The sequence below is a fragment of the Callithrix jacchus genome, chromosome 1 (genome assembly GCF_049354715.1).
Source record: "Callithrix jacchus isolate 240 chromosome 1, calJac240_pri, whole genome shotgun sequence".
Lineage (NCBI taxonomy): Eukaryota > Metazoa > Chordata > Mammalia > Primates > Cebidae > Callithrix > Callithrix jacchus.
This window is the reverse complement of record NC_133502.1, coordinates 84,465,341-84,488,769: the sequence shown is the minus strand read 5'-3', so window position 1 is coordinate 84,488,769 and position 23,429 is coordinate 84,465,341. Positions and strand designations below refer to the sequence as shown.

General features: G+C 39.3%; 1 long non-coding RNA gene across 1 annotated transcript; it reads left to right on the top strand.

Moving 5' to 3' along the window:
• The first annotated feature begins 971 nt into the window (after positions 1-971).
• On the top strand, positions 972-19,591 carry LOC144579219 (uncharacterized). Its single transcript, XR_013526308.1, has 2 exons — positions 972-1,207; positions 18,423-19,591. It is a non-coding gene; the product is annotated as an uncharacterized LOC144579219 (long non-coding RNA).
• The last annotated feature ends 3,838 nt before the right edge of the window (positions 19,592-23,429 follow it).

The window sequence follows — 23,429 nt, the reverse complement described above, 5'->3', positions numbered from 1 at the left end:
CCACCAACTTAGCTGCACAAAACTTTTGCTTATTGGCAAAAAACAGAAAACACTAAGACTTTCACTGCTTTCACCACTTTAATGCAAAATACTTTTGCAGCACAAATGTCACCACAAGGTGGAGCCTTGGAAATCTAGTATAAACGATCTCAGGAAACCACAATGGCTTCCCAACAAGCAGCAGAGGGCCTCAGGAGACTTCAACAATATCTGCACTCCGTGGCCACTGTAGCCCTGCAAAACCAGAGCCTGGGATCTTCACACAGCCAGGCTGTGAGGAACATGTTTATATCTAAAAGAAGAATGCTGTTTTTGAGACCAATTTGTCTGGCTTATTTCAAGAAAATAGTAATCATATCATCACACAGACAGCCAAAATTGAATCTCTAGGAACTTCCATTGGAACATGAAAGTAATGTCTATTACCCGCCTTGCTCTCTTTAATAGTATCAGTCATTACTACACTTTCGGCTTTAACTTTTGTTCCCACTCTGTTTAAAATGTGAACTGATTTCTTGCTGTCTTGCTTACAGCAGTTCCTTTTGTTGCGTGACAGTTTTGTGAGGCTTTCAACCTTTGGCTACCAACATCTTACCCACTGGTTTCATAAATGGTCTGGTTTACACCCTGTTAGATCACACAGGAAGAAACTTTAGGGCCCAGGCTTGGCAGAAATAACACCCAATCAGCATAAAACAGCTCCAGAAAAAATGACCTAGCCCCTCAACCTCCAATGTGATTATGGCTCTAAGATCTCTTAGGGGGAAATTGAAGCAGCAAAGATAGTCAAGAAAATAGCCATGATCTTGGGATACAGAAACCGTGGTGACTGCACAGCCAACACAATAAGCCTTAGCATTCCCATAGGGCATACTCAAGCAAAGCTATCTTCATTAAGGATTTTCTGCTCTAGAGAGCATGTGCGTTTTGATTTTACCTGTCCTCAAACTTAACTTTTGCTTATTTTAATAGCAAAACATGCAACCACCAGTCAGGCACAGTGGTTCAGACCTGTACTCTTAGCACTTTGGAAGGCTGAAGAGGGTGAATCGCTTGAAACCGGAAGCTCGAGACTAGACTGGCCAACATGATGAAACCCCATCTCTACTAAAAACACAAACACCAGCCGAGTATGGTGGTGCATGCCTGTAAACCCAGCTACTGAGGAGGCACAAGAATCGCTTGAACTCAGACGGCGGAGGTTGGAGTGAGTAGAGATCATTTCATCCTGGGCAACAGGGTGAGACTTTGTCTCAAACAAACAACAAACATACACTCCTGGGTGGAGACCTAAGATGCTAATGAGACATACAACATATGAAGAAGCATATAAAGCTACTGCACATATGCACTAAACTAAGAAGACCAGAACCGAGGTATCACATCAGCTGTCAACACAGCAAGTCAGTCTCTTTCCTGTGAGCATAGCCCATGCAGAAAAGGAGAGTCACATCACCTATGTGCTGACCCAGAGAAATGTCACAATTTATCTTATGCACAAAGTTAAGGTAATAGAAGAGAGTTGTATTAAATAGTTTCTGGGCCCAGAGATATGTTACAGTGCCTCCTGTGAGCAGAAATCAGGCAGAATAATTACATAATTAGTGTGCTGGACACAGCGATAAGTCATTCTTTCATCTATGGGTATGACCCAGGCAAGAAAGAAAAGTCGTGGCATGTAGGTGCTTGGTGCAGAGGTGCATAACAATCTCTCTTATGGGCAAAGCCCAGGTAAGAGAGGAGAGTCATCTCTCCAAGGTGATTAATGTAGAAATATATTATAAGAAACTTCATAGGTATGGCCCATGCAGAGTCTCCTTATCTTCTAGATGTGAGGTCCAGGGATATGTTAGAATGCCCAAAATACACAGGGCTTAGTCAAAAAAGGAGAGTCACATCACCTAGGTGCTGGGTCTAGACATATGTCACATCCGTTTTATGGGAAAAGCTCAGATAGGCCCAGAGATATGTTCCACTGCCTCCTGCTTGAAGTGTCTAGGCCGAAGACTCACATCACCTTGGTGCTAGGCTCATGTTCATATGGAAACATTCAACCACAGTTGAAAGGGTGACTTATTTTTTTTCTGAGACAGAGTCTCACTTTGTCACCAGGCACCAGGCTGGAGTGCAGTGGCACAATCTCAGTTCACTGCAATCGCCGCCTTCTGGGTTCAAGCAATTCTCCTGCCTCAGCCTCCAGAGTAGCTGAGACTACAGGCAGGCACCACCACACCCAGCTAATTTTTGTATTTTTTTAGTAGAGATGGGGTTTCACCATGTTGGCCAGGATGGTCTCGATTTCTTGACCTCATGATCTGCCTGCCTCGGCCTCCCAAAGTGCTGGTATTACAGGTGTGAGCCACAGCGCCTGGACAGGGTGACTAATTTCTAAACCCAGCTCACAGGCAAGAGAGAACTCTCCTATCTTGACCTAGTTAATTGTAGTGATGTTGACTCTCATACCCAAACTTAATGCCACAGGTGCAAGAATGGGTCCATACCAGCAGTAAGGTCTCAAAATTGATTGCAACTCTCATTCATAGTGTATAAGGCATTGGATAGTGTACAGAGTGTGCTAACCAGGCCAAGCAAAACAGGTGAGATTGTGACACTCATATGCACACCCAGCCAACAGTAAATATTGTCATCCTTTGACATAAACACACATCACTATTGAGGTTCTCAATCTCACACCTATAGTCAGTCAAAGATGGAAAAATTGACTCATACACAGATACATGTAGGTTGGTGACTCTCAGACCAAGATTCAGCACACCTGTGAGGCTGTGACTTTCCTAAGGAGACACAGTCTGCACAAAAATTGATGCTGTTATGCACAAATCCAGTCGGCTGTTGAGCTGGTTACTCTTGGGCTTACACCCAACATACAGGAGGTATTGAATGCCATACCTACAATTCAGTTGTGGGATTGTTCGTCTCACTTCTGGGCCATTCTGCAGGTTTGACTGTGAAATCTGCCAGTGCTAAGCACCTGAGTGATTTGATGCTCTTGCATGGACCTAGCCCACAGATGGCACATTAACAAATTGCTGGATTCAGCACCTTGAAGATGTAACTCTGTTCTCCTTCCTTGGCACTGCCCACAGTGATCATTTTTACATATCACTAGACTTTGCAACCAGGTGATGTGAGTCTCCTTTTTTTCCTTGGCTCTGCCCTCAGAAAGCATTGTTGTATATAGCTTTGCCTCACCCAGGTTATGTGACTCACCTGCTTGTGTACTTCCCATATGGGACACTTGTATATCCAACACCCAGGCGATGTAACTCTACTCCCTGGGCCCTGCCTACAAGGGGCATTATGACATATCTTTGTGCTCATCACCAGGTAATGTGATTCTCTTCTCCTGCCTACTGCCTGTGCGCAGAAGGGATTTTGACATGTTACCGGGCTCAGCACCAAGTTGATGTGAATCTTCTGCCTGGATCAAGTTAACAGAAGGCATTGTGATATACCTCTGGGTTCATCACTTAGATGATGTGACTCTTTTCTCTACCTGAATATTGCCCATAAGAGAGATGGTGACATATTTCTCGGTCTAGAACTGGGATAATGTGACTCTTCTCTCCTGCCTGAGTCATGCCCACTGAAAGAAGTGTGACTTATAACTGGGCACAGCACACAGGTGATGTGATTCTTCTTCCTGGCCCTTACCTACAGGGGTCAGTGTCAAATACCTCTGGGCCCATCACCTAGACTATGTGACTCTCTACTTCTTCCTACAGACTGCTCACAGTAAAGACTGTGACCTATTAATTTGCCCTGTACCTACATGATGTGACTTTTCTCTCATGCCTGAGCCCTTTCTTGGGGCTGAATCTGACACATAGCTAGGCCTAGTTTCTAGGTTATTTACTTCTGTTTCAAAATTCTACCCATCAGGGGCATTGAAATAACTCCTCTGTACTTCACTTAGGTAATGTTATTCTGTTGCTCAGACTCTCCCCTCAGGGAGTGTTGTGAGATATTTCTGGACCCAGTGCCTAGGTGATATTACTCTCCTTTTTTGACTAAGCTCTGTATATACTGTGTATTTTTATATATAGCTGGGTTCAATGGCTAGGTGTTGTAACTCTTATGCATGGGCCCTGCCCACAGAGACATTATGATATTTCTTTAGCTCTGACTCTCCTCCTTTTCCTTAGCCCTGACAAAAAGAGAGATAGTGAGGTATAACTGGACCTAGCAACTCATGTTTCAATTCAGCAGCTGAGAAACACTCTTGGTGTAAAATCTGAAAGCAAATATTTTCAAAACCACTCAGGCCTATGGGAAGAACCCAAATGACTGACTTTAAAACCTAGAAGCAAGTTATCTGTGAAACTGTTTACTGTGTGTGCATTCACCTCAGAGAGTTGAACCTATGTTTTGATTTAGCAGTTTATAAACACACTACCTGTCCATTCTAGAAAGAAAAATTTCAGACTGAATGGAGGCCTATAGTAAAAAGACAAATATCTCGTAATCAAAACTAATGGGAATCTATTTGTGAAACTGCTTTGTGATGTGTGCATTCAGCTGTCAGTGTTTACCTCATGTTTAGATTTAGCAGCTGAGAAACACTCTTTGGGTAGAATCCAAAAACAGATATTTCTAATGCCACTCTTGCCTGTGTGTGCATTCACATCAGAAGGTTGAACCTATGTTTTTTTTCAGCAGTTTAGAAACACACTTCATGTAGAATCTAGAAAGGGACTTTTCAAACCAAATGAAGGCCTATGGGGAAAAGACAAATATCTCCCAATCAAAACTAGTGGGAAGCTATTTGTGAAACTGCTTTGTGATGTGTGCATTCAGCTTCCAGTGTTTACCTCATGTTTAGATTCAGCAGCTGAAAAACACTCTTTGGGTAGAATCCAAAATCAGATATTTCCAATGCTACTCTGGCCTACAGGGTAGTCTCAAGCGACTGGCTTTAAAAACTAGACGCAAGCCTTCCATGAAGTTACTTGGCTGTGTGTGCATTCACCCCAGAGAGTTGAACCTATGTTTTGATTCATCAGTTTAGAAATACACTTCATGTCAAATCTAGAAAGGGACATTTCAGACTCAATGGAGGCCTATGGGGAAAAGACAAATATCTCCTGATCGAAACTAATAGGAATCTATTTGTGAAACTGCTTTGTGATGTGTGCATTCAGCTGCTGTAGTTTAACTTACATTTGGATTCAGCAGCTGAGCAATACTCTTTGTTTAGAATCTAAAGACAGACATTTCCAATGCCACTCTGGCCTCTGAGGGAACCCTGAATGACTGGCTTTGAAACATAGAAGCAAGCTCTCTGTGAAACTGCATTTCTGTGCATGAGTTCACCTGAGAGAGTTGAATCTATGTTTTAATTCAGCGGTTTCATGTAGAATCTAGAAAGGAACATTTCAGACTGAATGGAAGCTTATGGTACAAAGGCAAATATTTCATGATAAAAACTAATGGGAAGCTATTTGTGAAACTGCTTTGTGAGGTGTTCATTCACCTTCTGGAGTTTAATTAATGTTTTAATTCAGCAGTTTAGAAACAGACTTCATATAGAATCTAGAAGTGCACATATCAGACTTAATTGAAGCCTACTTAGAAATGACAAATATCCCACATTAAAAACTAATCAGAAGCTATTTGTGAATCTGGTTTGTGATGTGTGCCTTCAATTTCCAGAGTTTAACTTATGCTTTAATTCAGCAGTTTAGAAATACTTTTTGTTAGAATCCATACACAGATATTTCAAATTCCACTCTTGCCTATGGAGGAAAAGCCAATAATTGGCTTTGAAACTTAGAAGCAAGCTATCTGTGAAACTGCTTTGCTATTTCCACCTCAGAGAGTTGGACTTACATTTTCATTCAGCAGTTTGGACACACACTTTGTGTAGAATCTAGAAAGGGACATTTCAGACTGAATGGACGCCTATGGTAAAAACATATCTCATGAGAAAAACTAATGAAAAGTGATTTGTGAAACTGCTTTGAGATGTGTGCCTCACCTTCCAGAATTTATCTTCTTTTTGGATTCAGCAGTTTAGAAACAAATCTCTTTGTGTAGAATCTAAAAACAGATATTTTCAATGCCACTCTGGCCTATTGGGGAAAACCACATAACTGGCTTTAAAACCCAGAAGCAAGCTGTCTATGATACTGCTTTGCTACGTGTGCATTCACCTGAAAGAATTGAACCTATGTTTTGATTCAGCAGTTTAGAAACACACTTGGTGTAGAATCTAGAAGGCGACATTTCAGATTGAAAGGAAGTCTATGGTGAATGGCAAATATCTCATAATATAAACTAATGGGAAGCTGTTTGTGAAACTGCTTTGCAATGTGCACATTCACTTTCCAGAGTTTAACTTATGTTCGGAGTTAGTGGTCTAGAAACACTCTTTGTGTAGAATGTTAAAGCAGAATATATCCAACTGTACTCTGGCCTATGGGGGAAACGAAATAACTGGCTTTAAAACCTAGAAGTAAGCTATCTGTGAAACTGCTTTGCTCTGTGTACATTCAGCTCAGATAGGTTAACCTATGTTTTGATTCAGCAGTTTAAAAACACACTTCATGTGGAATCTAGAAGGAGATATTTCAGACTGAATGAAAGCCTATGGTGAAGGGAGAAATATCTCACATTACAAACTTATGGGAAACTATGTGTGAAACTACTTCGTGATGTGTGCATTCCCTTTTCAGAGTTTAACTTTTGCTTGGATTCAGCAGTTTAGAAACACTCTGTAGAATGTAATAACAGATATTTTCAACTCTACTCTGGCCTATGGGGGAAACCTTTTGAAATAGTTTAAGTAATATTGGTACAAATTTTTGTTTGAAGGTCTTGTAGGATAGCGCTGTGAATCTATCTGATCCTCACTTTTTTGTTATTGCATTTTAGGTTTTGGGGTACATATGCAGAACATGCAAGATAGTTGCATGGGTAAAAACGTGGCAAAGTGATTTGCTGCTTTCCTCCCCTTCACCCACATCGGGCATTTCTCCCCATGCTATCCCTCCCTAGCTCCCCGTTCACTGTCCCTCTTCTATCTTCCCCATAGACCCCAGTGTGTAGTGCTCCCCTTCCAATGTCCATGTGCTCTCATTGTTCATCACCCGCCTACGAGTCAGAACATGTGGTATTTCATTTTCTGTTCTTGTGTCAGTTTGCTGAGAATGATGTTCTCCAGATTCATCCATGTCCCTACAAAGGACACGACCCCATCGTTTTTGATTGCTGCATAATATTCCATGGTGTATATGTGCCACATTTTCCCAGTTCAGTCTGTCATCAATGGGCATTTGGGTTGGTTCCAGGTCTTTGCTATTGTAAACAGTGCTGCAATGAACATTCGTGTGCATGTGTCCTTATAATAAAACGATTTATAGTCCTTTGGATATATACCCAGAAATGGGATTGCTGGGTCGAATGGAATTTCTATTTCTAGGTCCTTGAGGAATCACCACACAGTCTTCCACAATGGTTGAACTAATTTACACTCCCACCAGCAGTGTAAAAGTGTTCCTATATCTCCACATCCTCTCCAGCATCTGTTGTCTTCAGATTTTTTAATGATCGTCATTCTAACTTGCATGAGATGGTATCTCAACATAGTTTTGATTTGCATTTCTCTAATGACCAGTGATGATGAGCACTTTCTTACATGTTTGTTGGCCTCATGTATGCCTTCTTTTGTAAAGTGTCTGTTCATATCCTTTGCCCATTTTTGAATGGGCTTGTTTGTTTTTTTCCTGTAAATCTGTTTTAGTTCTTTGTAAATTCTGGATATCAGCTCTTTGTCAGATGGGTAAACTGCAAAAATTTTTTCCCATTGTGTTGGTTGCAGATTCACTCCAGTGGCTGTTTCTTTTGCTGTGCAGAAGCTGTATACTTTGATTATGTCCCATTTATCTATTTTGGCTTTTGTTGCCAATGCTTTTGGTATTTTGTTCATGAAGTCCTTGCCTATACCTATGTCCTGATGAGGTTCCTTACGTTCCTTGTTAGTTGTATTCCTAGGTATTTTATTCTCTTTGTAGTGATTGTGAATGGCAGTTCGTTCTTGATTTGGCTCTCTTTAAGTCTGTTATTGGTGTATAGGAATGCTTGTGATTTTTGCACATTGATTTTATATCCTGAGACTTTGCTGAAGTTGCTTATCAGTTTCAGGAATTTTGGGGCTGAGACAATGGGGTCTTCCAGATATATTATCATGTCGTCTGCAAATAGAGACAATTTGGCTTCCTTCTTTTCTGTTTGAATACCCTTTATTTCTTTTTCTGCCTGACTGCTCTGGCTAGAACTTCCAGTACTATACTGAATAGGAGTGGTGAGAGAGGGCCTCCTCCTCTAGTGCCAGATTTCACAGAGAATGCTTCCAGTTTTTGCCCATTCAGTATGATATTGGCTGTTGGTTTCTGGTAAATAGCTTTTATTATTTTGAGATACGTTCCATCAATACCGAGTTTATTGAGGGTTTTTAGCATAGAGGGCTGCTGAATTTTCTCAAAGGCCTTCTCTGGGTCAATTGAGGTAATCATGTGGTTTTCGTTTTTGGTTCTGTTTAAGTGGTGAATTACGTTTATAGACTTGCATATGTTAAACCAGCCTTGCATCCCCAGGATGAATCCTACTTTATCATGGTGGATAAGCTTTTTGATGTGCGGTTGCAATCTGCTTGCCAGCATTTTATTGAAGATATTTGCGTCTATGTTCATCATGAATATTGGCCTGAAGTTTTCTTTTCTTGTTGAGTCTCTGCCGGGTTTTGGTATCAGCATGATGGTGGTTTCATAAAATGATTTGGGAAGCATTCCCTCTTTTTGGATTATTTGGAATAGTTTCAGAAGGAATGGTTCCAGTTCCTCTTTGTGTGTCTGGTAAATTCTGGTGTGAACCCATCTTGAACTGGGCTGTTTTCGTAAGATAGGCTCTTAATTGCTGCCTCAACTTCAGACCTTGTAATTGGTCTATTCATAGTTTTGACTTACTCCTGGTTTAGGCTTTGGAGGACACAAGTGTCTAGGAATTTATTCATTTTTTACAGGTTTACTAGTTTATGTGCATAGAGTTCTTTGTAATATTCTCTGATGATGGTTTGAATTTCTGTGGAATCTGTGGTGATTTCCCCTTTATCGGTTTTTATTGCATCTATTTGGTTATTCTCTCTTTTCTTTTTTATTAATCTGGCTTGTGGTCCGTCCATTTTGTCGATCTTTTCAAAAAACCAGCTCTTGGATTTATTAATTTTTTGAAGGGTTTTTCGTGTCTCTATCTCCTTTAGTTGTGCTCTGATCTTAGTTATTTCTTGTCTTCTGCTAGGTTTTGAGTTTTTCTGATCTTGCTGCTCTAACTCTTCCAATTTTGATGATAGGATGTCAAATTTGGATCTCTCCACTTTTTTCATGTGGGCACTTATTGCTATATATTTTCCTCTAGAGACTGCTTTAAATGTGTCCCAGAGATTCTGGTATGTTGTGTCTTCAATCTCGTTGGTTTCGAAGAACTTCTTTATTTCTGCCTTCATTTCATTCTTTATCCAGTCAACATTCAAGAACGAGTTGTTCAGTTTCCATGAAGCTGTGTGGTTCTGAGTTAGTTTCTGAATTGTGAGTTCTAACTTGATTGCACTATGGTCTGAGAGACTGTTTGTTATGATTTCAGTTGTTTTGCATTTGCTGAGGAGTGCTTTAAGTTCAATTATGTGATCAGTTTTAGAGTAGGTGTGATGTGGGGCTAAGAAAAATGTATATTCCGTAGATTTGGGGTGGAGAGTTCTGTAAATTTTCATCAGGTTTGCTTGTTCCACATCTGAGTTCAAGCCCTGGATATCCTTGTTAATTTTCTGTCTTGTTGATCTAATATTGACAGTGGAGTGTTAATGTCTCCTGTTATTATTGTGTGGGAGTCTAAGTCTCTTTGTAAGTCATTAAGAACTTACCTTATATATCTGGGTGCTCCTGCATTGAGTTCATATATATTTAGGATTGTTAGCTCTTCTTGCTGTATTTATCTTTTTACCATTATGTAATGTCCTTCTTTGTTTTTTTTTTTTTTTTTTGATCTTTGTTGTTTTAAAGTCTATTTTATCAGAGACGAGAATTGCAACTCCTGATTTTTTGCTCTCCATTTGCTTGGTAAATCTTCCTCCATCCCTTTATTTTGAGCCTTTGTGTATTCTTGCTTGTGAGATGGGTTTCCTGGATACAGCACAACGATGGGTTTTGGATTTTTATCCAATTTTCCAGTCTGTGTCTTTTGATTGGTGCATTTAGTCCATTTACATTTAGGGTTAATATTGTTATGCGTGAATTTGATACTGCTTTTGATGCTAGCTGGCTGTTTTTCCCGTTAGTTGTTGTAGATTCTTCATTATGTTGATGCTCTTTAGCATTTAGTGTGATTTTGGAATGGCTGGTACTGGTTGTTCCTTTCTATGTGTAGTGCCTCTTTCAGGAGCTCTTTTAATGCAGGCCTGGTGGTGACAAAATCTCTGAGTACTTGCTTGTTCACAAAAGATTTTATGATTCCTTCACTTATGAAGCTTAGTTTGGCTGGATATGAAATTCTGGGTTGAAAGTTCTTTTCTTTAAAGATGTTGAATATTGGCCCCCACTCTCTTCTGGCTTGTAGAGTTAATGCCAAGAGATCTGCTGTGAGTCTGATGGGCTTCCCTTTGTGGGTGACCCAACCTTTCTCTCTGGCTGCCCTTGGTATTTTCTTCTTCATTTCAACCCTGGTGAATCTGATTATTATATTCATTGGGGTTGCTCTTCTTGTGGAATATCTTTGTGGTGTTCTCTGTATTTTCTGGACTTGAATATAGGCCTGCCTTGCTAGGTTGGGGAAATTTTTCCGGATAATATTCTGAAGAGTATTTTCCAGCTTGGATTCATTCTCTTTATCACATTCAGGTACACCTATCAAACGTAGATTAGGTCTCTTCACATAGTCCCACATTTCTTGGAGACTTTGTTTATTCCTTTTTGTACTTTTTTCTCTGATCTTGCCTTCTCATTTTATTTCATTGAGTTGATCTTTGACTTCTGATATCTTTTCTTCTGCTTGGTGAATTCGGCTGTTGACATTTATGCATGCTTCAGGAAGTTCTTGTGTTGTGTTTTTCAGCTTCATCAATTCATTCTTATTCCTGTCTAAGCCGTCCATTCTTGTTATCATTTCCTCAAATCTTTTGTCAAGGTTCTCAGTTTCTTTGCATTATCTTAGAACATGTTCTTTTAGCTCATGGAAGTTTCTCATTACCCACCTTCTGAAGTCTGATTCTGTCATTTCATCACACTCATTCTCCGTCCAGCTTTGTTCCCTTGCTGGTGAGGCATTGTGGTCCCTTGTAGGGGGCGAGGTGTTCTGGTTTCGGGTGTTTTCCTCCTTTTTGCGCTGGTTTCTTTTCATCTTTGTGGATTTATCCACTTGTCGTCTCAGTAGTTGCTAATTTTCTGATTGGGTCTCTGAGTGGACGTCCGGATTGTTTATGATGAAGTATTTCTGTTTCTTAGTTTTCCTTCTAACAGTCTGGCCTCTCTGCTGTAGGACTGCTGAGGGCCACTCCAGGCCCTGCATGCCTGGGAAACTCCTGAAGCAGCTGCAGAACAGTCAGGGTTCCTACTAGTTTCTTCTTTTGCTATCTTTGTCCCAGAATGATGCCCGCTACATGTCAGTGTGATCAGTTTTTTTTGAGGTGACTCTTTTGGATATACAAGGGTCAGGGAGCTGCTTGAGGAGACAGTCTGTTTTTTATAGGAGCTCAAGTGCTGAGCTGTGAGCTCCGTTGTGCATTCAGAGCTGCTAGGCAGGTACGTTTAAGTCTGCTGCAGCAGAACTGTTAAAACCCCTTTTTTTTCCTCAGATGCTCTTTCCCAGGGAGTTATGACTTTATTTATGAGTATCCATTGCACGGTCCTTCCCAGCAAAAAGGCAGTCTAGTCACTGCCTGCCCACAGAGGCTATACTGAGCTGCTCTGGGGTCCACCTTGCTGCCATGGGCTCTGCCCTGCTGCCGTGTGTAATTCCCTGCCGTCCTGTTTCTATGGGTGTGGTTAGAACTGCTGTAGCGATGGTGGCCCCCCTCTGTAATGGTGGACTCTCTCTGTTATGGTGGGTTTCCTCTGCAATGGCAGGTTGCCTCAGCAATGGCAGGCTGTGTCAGCAATGGCAGAGTACCTCTGTAGGGGTGGAGTGCCTCAGTAATGGTGGACACCCCTCCCTTACCGAGCTACACCATCCTGGGTTCACCTGTGCTTGCCATGAAACTCTCAACCCTAAGCGTTTCCAATTGCAGGGTTTTTTTGTTTGTTTGTTTTTGTAGGGGTGGGACCTGCTGAGCCTGATCACCTGGCTCCCTGCCTCAGAGCCCCCTTCTTTTTAAGGTGAATGGTTGACTCTCTCTCAGGTGTCCCAGTCGCCTGCTGAAAGGGTGATGAAATCTGTGTGATGTCCCATGCGGCAACCCACTGCACCGGCTGAAACATCGTTGCTGCCCTGGAACCTTTTGGCCTGGCTTTATGTTTAAGTCCTGTTTAATCAGCTGAATGTGCTAATCTGCCTTCCCATATTTTCAATTGCCAGTTTAACAGGGCAATTAGACCAGTGTATTTTGTACAGAGGGCTGCTGCGCTACAGCGCTGGCCAAAACAGCCGCACCAGCCGAAACAGCCATGCTGGTGACCCGTGGGGCTCCTGCACCTGGAAATCTCCTGGTCTGTGGGTAATAAAGATCCGTCTAAAAATGCGGCATCCACTCACCTTCTGCACTTTCACTGGGAGCTTCCCCAGCTCCTCTTTATATGTCTGGTGAAATTTGGCTGTGAACCCATCTGGACATGGACTTTTTTTGGGTAGTAGGCTATTAATTGCTGCCTCACTTCAGCCCTTGTTATTGGTCTGTGCAAGGTTTCAACTTCGTCCTGGTTTAGGCTTTGGAGGTTGCAAGTGTCCAGGAATTTATCCATTTCCTCTAGGTTTACTGGTTTATGTGCATAGAGTTGTTCATAGTAATCTCTGATGGTAGTTTGTATTTTTGTGGCATCGATGGTGATATGCCCTTTATCATTCTTTATTGCATCTATTTGATTCTTCTTCTTTCTTTTTTATTAATCTGGCTAGTGGTCTATTTTGTTGATCTTTCAAAAAAAACAGCTCTTGGATTTATTAATTTTTTGAAAATTTTTTTGTCTCTATCTCCTTCAGTTCTGCTCTGATCTTAGTTATGTATTTTTTTCTGCTTCATTTTGAGTTTTTTTTTTATCTTGCTCCTTTAGCTCTTTCAATTTTGATGATAGAGTGTTGATTTTATATCTTTCCTTACTTCTCTGGTGGGCATTTATTGCCATAAATTTCACTCTGGACACTGCTTTAAATGTTCCCAGAGATTCTCGTACATTGTGTCTTCATTCTCGTTGGTTTCAAACATCTCTATTTCTGCCTTCATTTCATTATTTATCCAGTCAACATTCAGGAGCAGGTTTTTCAATTTCCATGAAGTTGTGTGGTTCTGAATTAGTTTCTGATTTCTGAGTTCTAACTTCATTGCACTATGGTCTGAGAGACTGGTAGTTGTTGATTTTCGTTCTTTGACATTTACTGAGGAGTGACTTCCAATTGTGTGGTTAATTTTAGAGTAGCTGCAATGTGGTGCTGAGAATGTATAATCTGTAGATTTGGGGTAAAGAGTTCTGTAGATGTCTATTATGTCCGCTTGGTCTATATCTGAGTTCATATCCTGGATGTCCTTTTAATTTTCTGTCATTGATCTGTCTAATATTGACAGTGGAATGTTAAACTTTTCCACTATTATTGTGTGGGAATATAAGTGTCTTTGTCTAAGAACTTGCTTTATGTAACTGGGTGCTCCTGTATTCAGTGCATATATATTTAGGATCATTAGCTCTTCTTGATGCATTGATTCTTTTACCATTACGTAATGCCCTTCTTTGTCTTTTTTAATATTTGTTGGTTTAAAGTCAATTTTATCAGAGACTAGGATTGCCTCCCAAGTAGCTGAGATTACAGGCATATGCCATTGTGCCAGCTAATTTTTTTGTAGATAGTAGAGGAAGGGTTTCACCATGTTGGTCAAGCCTGTCTCAAACTCCTGACTTCAGGTGATCCACCTTCCATGACCTCACAAAGTGCTAGGTCTACAGGCATGAGCCACCACATCTGGACTATCAGGTGTTTATATGGACATTATATCTGGCTTCATAAAATACACTGGAAAAAATTCCCTCCTCTTCTGTTGTGTAGAGAGTTTGTGTGAATTTTTTTTAACTGCATGTTGATAGAATTCAGTAGTGAAACCAGCAGGGCCTGAAGATTTCTTTGTGGAAAGGTTTTTGGCTACAATTTCTTCAGTAGATATACGACTAGGTTTTGTACTTCCCGTTTTGCCTTTTATATAATTCACTTTTTGCCAATGAAATTTATTTATTTTCGAGTTTGTTGCCAAAAGGGTAATTTCAAATTAATTGGCAAAATGTGTTTATAGATGTGTTTGTAGTATTCTATTATAATTTTAATATCTGTGTTTTCCATAATAATATTTTCTCATTTCTGCTATGAGTAATTTCTGTTTTGGATGTTTTCATTAATCCAGCTAGGTGTTTATCAATCTTATCAGTCTTTTCAAAGAAGCAAACTTTTGCTAATTTAATTTTCTCTGAGACCTGTCCACTTCCCATTTCTTTGCTTTCTGCTTTTTTTTTTTTCTGTTTTTTTTTTTTTTTTTTTTTTTTTTAGTTGGAGTCTTACTCTGTCACCCAGGCTGGATTGCAGTGACATAATTTTGGCTCACTGCAACCTCTGCCTTCCTAGTTTAAGGGATTCTTCTTGCTCTGTCTCCCAAGTAACTTTAATTACAGGTGCCCACCAGCATGCCTGGCTAATTTTTGTATATTTAGTAGAGACGGGGTTTCACTATGTTGGTCAGGCTGGTCTCAAACTTCTGACCTCAGGTGATCCACACACCTTGGTTTCCCAAAGTTCTGAGATTACAGGCATGAGCCAATTTTCCCAGCCATGCTTTCTGCTTTTATCTTAATTTTGTATTTTTTTCTCTTGGGATTTTTGTTTTTTTACTCATTCTATATGCACACTTTCTTTTATGCCTCTGCACATTTATAATAGCTATTTTAAAATCTCTGTTAGTAGATTGAGCTCAGTGGCTCACACCTGTAATCTCAGCCCTTTGGAGGCTAAGACACGAGGATCGTTTGAGCTCAGTATTTCCAGACCAGCCTGAGCAACATGGTGCGATCCTGTCTCTACCAAAAATACAAAAATTAGCCAGGCACGGTGGATCACATTTGTAATCCCAGCACTATGGGAGGCTGAGGCAGACAGATCATCTGTGGTCAGGACCTCAAGACCAGCCTGGTCAACATGGCACAACAGCTTCTCTACCAAAATATAAAAAGTAGCCGGGCATGGTGGTACATGCCTATAGTCTCAGCTACTTGGGAGACTGGGGCTGGAGAACTGCACAGGTGATGGAGGTTGTAGCAAGCTGAGATCTCAGCTTACTGCAATCTCTGCCTCCCAGGTTAAAGTGATTATCCTGTCTCAGACTCCTGAGGAGCTGGGAGGTACCTGCCACCATGCCTGTCTAATCTTTGTAGATATGGGTTTTCACCTAGTTGGTCAGGTTGGTGGTCTCAAACTCCTGACCTCAAGTAATCCATCTGTCTCCCAGAGTGCTGGGATTATGGGTGTGAGCCACTGTACCTTGCTAGTTAGTATGTTCATGTTTTATAAAGGTACAAATTAAATGTAGACAACATCTGCTGAGCTCATTGTTGATGCTTCTACATTAACAATTTTCCTGCTGATTCATAATTCCTTTATTTTAACATATATTAAACATTTTTAAGTGTGTTAATTTGAAAAAAAAGGTATTTTTATTCCTCGAAGAATAGTGCTAAGAACTCTGAAGTCTTCTGAGCTGTCATGGCAAAGCAGTATTTAACGTGATCATAGGTGGGAAAAGGTTGTATAATTTCCATTTTTTAAATAAAACTGCTTAGAAATAAAAAATAAATTATGTTTAACTTTTTAAAAATGATCAGTAGGACAAAAATCATACATGTGAAGACCAAATGATTTGTTGCCAGGGGTTAAGGAAAGTTTTAGACCTTGAGTGTTTCTGTAAAAGCACAACATGAGGAAATTTTGAGAGGTAAATGTTCTGTTCCTTCCTGCATCAATGTCAATATTCTGGCTGTGATTTGTTATTATGGCGCTGTAAGGTGTTAGCCTTGATGAAACTGACTGGAGTACCAAGGATCCCTCTGTATTATCACAACTGAATGGGAAGGCTACAATTACCTCAAAATACAGGATTAATATTTTAAAAGAAGCTTATATACTTTATGATTGTATTTTCTATACTATTATGGATAAAGAAAAACTGTAGAATCAAAAAGAGATCAATGATTTTCATGGCTGGGGTACAGTCAGGCTCTGACTATTAAAAAAGCTTGAAGAAATGTGTGGAGTGGGTGAGTGGAAATATGCTATATCTCAGTTGTAATGGTTACATAATTTAGAGATTTCAAAAGGAAATTCTACTTTTTTTCCTACACAAAAGGGGTGGAATTTATAAATTACTAAAGATAGAAATAATTAAGATACTGTAGTCTGTTTTAAAATGTTTATTATTTTATTACAACCATGAAAGTTATATTGAATGACTGCTTAATATTCTCTAAAAAATGATCAGGAGGTAAATTTGTGTATAATATTGATGGATTGCTACTTTTTTAGAATGGTGTTATCAATAGTAGATTGATTTGTTATACCACAAGACTTCACAGGGTATGTAACACATTTGAAGTCAAAATCATTGGATTAAAAAAAATTTTCAAATTAATTTTGGTTTCCTCGCATATATAGAGAATCTCCAGCTGACAATCATTCAACTTCCATTTCTGACCCTACGATAGTGCTGCTTGTCACTTTATTCAATAAATTGCATGAGGCATTCAATACTTTATTATACCATAAGCTTTGTCTTAGTTGATTTTGCCCAACTGTAGGCTAATGTAAGTGCTCTGAGCACATGCAAGGCAGGCAAGGCTGAGCTAGAATGCTCAGTTATGTTAGGCATGCTAAATGCATTTTTGACTTACAATATGTTTAATTTATAATGGGATTCTTGAAACATAGCCTCATCATAAGTTGAGAAGCCTCTGGATTAACATGTGTGGGATTTTCTCAATATATTAACACGCTGTAGCAGAATGAAAGGATGTTAAAGTTTTTTCTTTTTTCTAATGAAAGAAATAATTTATATGTTAGAGTACTACATTAGAATTTCTTGTAGTATATTCTTAAATCCCTATTTATTTTTATTTTTTTAATTTTTAAGACTGAGTTTCACTCTGTTGCCCAGGCTGGAGTGCAGTGGTGAGATCTCAGCTCTTTGCAACACCTGCTTCCTGGGTTGAGGTAATTTTTGTGCCTCAGCCTCCTAAGTAGCTGGGACTACAAGGTTGCACCACCACAGCTGGCTAATTTTTGTATTTTTTGTAGAGACAGGGTTTCACTATGCTGGACAGGCTGATCTCAAACTTCTGACGCCAAGCAATCAACTCACCTCAGCCTCCAAAAGTGCTGGGATTATAGGCGTGAGCCACTATGCCTGGCCACGATTTCTTTTAAATTTCGAAACAGAGCCTCTTTAAGTGTGCTGAGGGATAGATTCACTTTCTTTATAAAAACAGTAGCCAAATCTATGTGTTTGAATACAGACTTCTATTTTCACAGATTTACTTAATATATTTGCATCTTGTCAAATTTATGATAATCAAATGATAATTCCAATTTCTTTGATATAATTTTTCTCTCAAATGACTTTATTTTTTATTTATTAAAAAACTTCTGTTTTTAATTTAAGCAAAAAGAAAATAATATTCATTGTTTAACTACGTTTGAACATTTTGCTTTCAAATGTTAATCCAATCAGTTGGTGGACAGATTTACCCAACTGGGATTCACCTTTAATATTCTTCATGTCGGTAAGTGTCAGACATCTCATTTGAACTATTTCTTCATTTTTTCCAATGTTCATTTCAACTTATCTTAAGCAGTGGAACACTCATGCTATTAATTCAAATATATCTTTATACTTACAATGATTTTTATCATGGCCATATTATATACTATTTTTTGGATACAGGGTATCACTCTGTTGCCCAGGCTGAAGTGCAATGGTGTGATCATAACTCATGGTAGCCTCAACTTCCTATGTTCAAGCAATCAACCTGCCTCAGCTTCCCAAAGTGCTAAGATTACAGGCATCAGCCACTGCACCCGACCTATGATGATTTTTAAAAATTGAAACCTTTCTGTGCTCTTAAAATTCTTTTTTTCTTTTCTTTTCCTTTTTTTTTTTTTTTTTTTTTTTTTTTATGAAGTTTCACTGTTACCAGACTGCAATGCTGTGGCACCATCTTGGCTCACTACAACCTCTGCCTCCTGGCTTCAAGCATTTCTCCTGCCTCAGCATCCTGAGTAGCTGAGACTACAGGTGCATGCCACCACACCCAGCAAGTTTTTGTATTTTAAGTAGGTACAGGTTTTCACCATGTTACCCCAGATGGTCTTGATCTCTTGAACTCATGATCTGCCTTCCTTGGCCTCCCAAAGTGCTGGAATTATAGGAGTGAGCCACGATGCCTGGCAACTGAGTGTATACTTTATTTCTCCATTATGTTAGTAACTGAGAGAATCAGGGCTAGCATGTACACTTTTAACACTACCCATCTTTGAAGTATTTGAGACCCTTTATTTATTTTTAAAATTAATATTAGTGTTAATTGAAAGATTGTAATTATATACATGTGTGGATACAACGTGATGTTTTGATATATGTTTACCATGTGAACTGATTCAATCAAATAAATTAACTTATCTATTACCTGGCTTACCTATCAATTTTATAATGAAACATTTGAAATTCACTCTCTTGATTATTTTGAAATATACAGTACATTGACTATAGTCACAATGCTATGCAATAGATCTCAAAAAAATGATTTCTCCTCTCTGTTTGAAATTGTTAGTTTGCTAAGAATGGTAGCTCCATCCATGTTCCTGAAAAGAATATGATCACTTTCTTTTTCATGGCTGTGTAGTATTCCATGGTGTATATGTACCACATTTACTTTATCTAGTCTACCATTGATGAGATTTTAGGTTGATTCCATGTCTTTTCTATTGTGAATAGTGCTGCAATAAGCTCTGTTGGCTTGCTAAAAATGATGGCCTCCAGCTCTCTCTGTCTTCCTGCAAAGAACATGATCTCATTCTTTTCTTTTGGTTGAGAACATACGCCATGCTCTTACAACTGGGAGCTAAGTGTTGAGAACACATGGACACAAAAAAAGGAATAATAGACACTGGTGTCTACTTGAGGGCGCAGGTTTAGAGGAAGGAGAGAATCAGACAAAATAACTCTTGGGTACTATGCTTAGCACGTCAGGGACAAAATAATCTGTACAACAAACCCTCACGACATGAGTTTACCTATGTGACAAAGCTCTGTGTGTACTTCCAAACCTAAAATAAAAGTAAAAAACAAAAACTATACTTTTTGACAAACAGCTCCTCATTTCTTCTGTCTCTGCTCCCCCAGCCTCTGGTATCCAGTATTCCACACTGTACTTCTATGAGTTCAACTTACTAAGATTTTAAAAACCACTGTAGAAATTCAAAGCATTGCTTCTTCTTAGCCATTGTATGCCCCTATGACAATTAATCTGTGTCTATTTCAGGAGAAACTGGGATGGAAAAATTGACACTGATTGACACATTGTTTAATTCTAACTTGAAAGATAACAAATCTTCACAGTTTTACTCAAATATTGGACTTCAAATACAGACATATAAACTTCAGAAAAACAATGTTCAGTTGAAATTGACTGTTGTGGAAACAGTGGGATATGGTGATCAAATAACAAAGAAGCCAGGTTAGTGTTTCTTATTTAAATTAAGAAGGATTTTCTTATTTCAGGGCATGTGGCTTCTTTTGCCATAGATTAATTTATATAAGTAATACCTTTTCTTCCATATTTTAACATTTCCCTAAGTAATGTTCTTTTTTTATAAAATTAATGCTTTTTTGTATAATTGATTTTTTATAAGATTTTTATTTAACCAGTTATACTAAAATATTTTAAATATAGCTTCTATTAGTTTTAGCTTATTTCTTTATTTAAATTTATTTGTACAAATTTTCTGTAGAGGTTGTAGTAATTTACATTCCCACCGACAGTGTGTAAGGGTTCCCATTTCTCTGTACCCTTGCCAAATTGTGTTATTTATTTATTGTTATTATTATTTTTTGAGAGAGTGTTTCACTCCATCACCCAGGCTAGAGCGCAGTGTCACAATCTCAGCTCACTCAGCTTCAACCTCCCAGGCTCAACTGATCCTCCCACTTCAGCCCCTTGAGTAGCATGGAACTACAGGCTCATGCCACCATGCCCGGCTAATTTTTAGAATTGTTTGTATAGACAAGGTCTTGCATTGTTGCCCAGGCTTGTGTAAAACTCCTGGCCTCAAGTGATCCTCCCACACTGACCTTCCAATGTGCTGGAATTACAGGCTTGAGCCACTGTACCTTGCCTGTAATTTATTTATTTATTTTTATTATCTTTTTAACAATAGCTATTCTGACTTGAGTAAGATAATATGTCATTGTGGTTTTACTTTGTATTTTGGTCTTCTGAAAAATGCCTATTTATATTTTTTGCCCATTTTTTTTTTCCCTCAGTATGTATTTTTTTTTTTTTTTTAATTTTTTATTGGATTTTAGGTTTTGGGGTACATGAGCAGAGCATGCAAGACAGTTGCATAGGTACGCACATGGCAGTGTGCTTTGCTTTGCTTCTCCCCTTCACCCACATTTGGCATTTCTCCCCAGGTTATCCCTCCCCACCTCCCCCTCCCACTGGCCCTCCCCTTTTCCCCCCAATAGACCCCAGTGTTTAGTACTCCCCTTTCTGTGTCCATGTGTTCTCATTTTTCATCACCCGCCCACTTTTTAACGGAATTTTTGCTTCTGTTGTGGTTGTTTAGTAGCTTGTGTTCTTTGTATATTCTGGATACTAGTTTCCTGTCATATGCACCCAGCTTTTCTCTATGGTCACATTTTCATAACCACAGAGTAAAGCGTGAGTTTCATTATTGGTTTGGAATTAATATTTTTGTATGGACATATTATGAACATTTTCTTTATCACGTTAGCAAACTGCTTAGCATACATGTTAACTGTTTATTAAGTGATCAAAAAGTAGATTTTAGATTTTATTAATCTGTTACTCTAAATGTATAATATTTTTTCGCTACCAACCAATAGCTGACTACATAGATGCCCAATTTGAGGCATATTTTCAAGAATAATTGAAGATTAAACATTCCTTGTTTGAGTATCATGATTCTCATGTTCAGGTGTGTCTTTACTTCATTTCACCTACAGAACATTCCCTGAAGTCTCTTGTTTTAAAATGTATTTATTTTACTTTAAGGACATACTGTATCTGGAATTTCTCCCATGTTATCCCTCCACACCTTCCCCTCCCTCCCACCCCCAACTGTCTCTCCCCAACCCCCTCAACTGACCCCAGTGTGTGATGCTCCCCTACCTATGTCCATGTGTTCTCATTGTTCAACACTGTCCTCTGAGTGATAACATATGGTGTTTGGTTTCTGTTCTTGTGTCAGTTTGCTGAGAATGATGGTTTCCAGATTGATCCAAGTCCCTACAAAGGAAACAAACTCATCATTTTTTATGGCTGTGTAGCATTCCATGGAAGTCTCTTAATATTTTAACAATGAAGAACCTTGACAGTAAGGTGCGTTTGGTAAATCCACCAATCATTCTTTTCTTTTCTTTCTTTTTTTTTTTTTCTTTTTGTATTCGAGACAAAGTCTTGCTCTGTCACCCAGGCTGGAGTACAGTGTTGCAAACATAGTACACTGCAGCCTCAGCCTCCTGGGCTCAAGCAAGCTTCCAATCTCAGCCATCCAATTAACTGGGATAGAGGAGCGTGTTACCAAGTCTTGCTGATTTTGCATCTTTTGTAGAGATGGGGTTGCATTATGTCACCCAGGCTGAACTCAAACTTTTGGGCTCAAGTGATCCATTCACCTTGCTCTCCCAGAGTGTTGGGATTACAGGCAAGAGCCTTCGTACCCAATCCCAATATTTCACAATGTAATATTAATTTTGAGATAATAGCACATCCTGAAGGCACTTGCATGCAAGTGCAGTTACATGTATTTAGGTGATTTCATTATTATGCTAACATCATCGAGTGTACCTACACAGACCTAGGTGATATAGCCTTCTACACACCTAGGTTATAGTCTTATATTGTATGGCCTGTTGCTCCTGGGCTGCAAGTCTAGACAGCATGATACTGCACAAAATACTGTAGAATTCTAACACAATGGTACATATCTGTTTATCTATTTAAATTTATTTTTTATTTTCTTGAGATGGAGACTTACTGTCTCCCAGGCTGAAGTGCAGTGGCGTGATCTTGGCTCACTGCAATCTCTGCTTCTCAGGTTCGAGTGATTCTCCCACCACAACTTCCTGAGTAGCTGGGACTAAAGTCTTGCGTCACTACGCATGGCTGAATTTTTAATAGAGATGCGGTTTCAACGTGTTGGGCTGGTCTCAAACTCCTGACCTCAAGTGATCCACTCACCTTGGCCTCCCAAAGCGTTGGGATTACAGGCATGGGCCACCATGCCTGGCCATATCTGTGTATCTAAACATGAAAAAAGGTACAGTATTAGACAGAAATATTAGACACTGGGCCCTTTATAAGGGGGAAGGATGAGAAGAGGTTGAGATTTGAACAATTACCTATTGGGTACAATGTTTACTATTTAGGTGATGGGCACATTGGAAGCCAAAACCTGACTAATATGCAATATATCTAAGTAACAAGCCTGCTGATAGATCACCTGAATTCAGAAATTAAACATATAAATGTATAAATAGCTGGGCACAGAGGTTCATGCCTGTAATCCCAGCACTCTGGGAGGCAGAGATGATAGGCAGATCACTGAGGTCAGGAGTTCGAGACCGGCATGGCCAACATGACGAAACCCCATCTCTACTAAAATACAAAATATTAGCTGGTGGTAGTGGACACCTGTAATTCCAGATACTTGGAAGGCTGAAGCAAAAGAATCACTTGAATCCAGGAGGCAGAGGTTGCCGTGAGCTGAGATCACACTACTGCACTCCAGCCTGGATGACAGAGCAAGACTCGATCTCAAAATACATACATACATACACACATACATGCATATATGTATAAATAAATAACAACAACAAAAAGGAAAGGTACAGTATTATAATATTAAGGAACCACCATCATACATGTGGCCCATCATTACTGAAA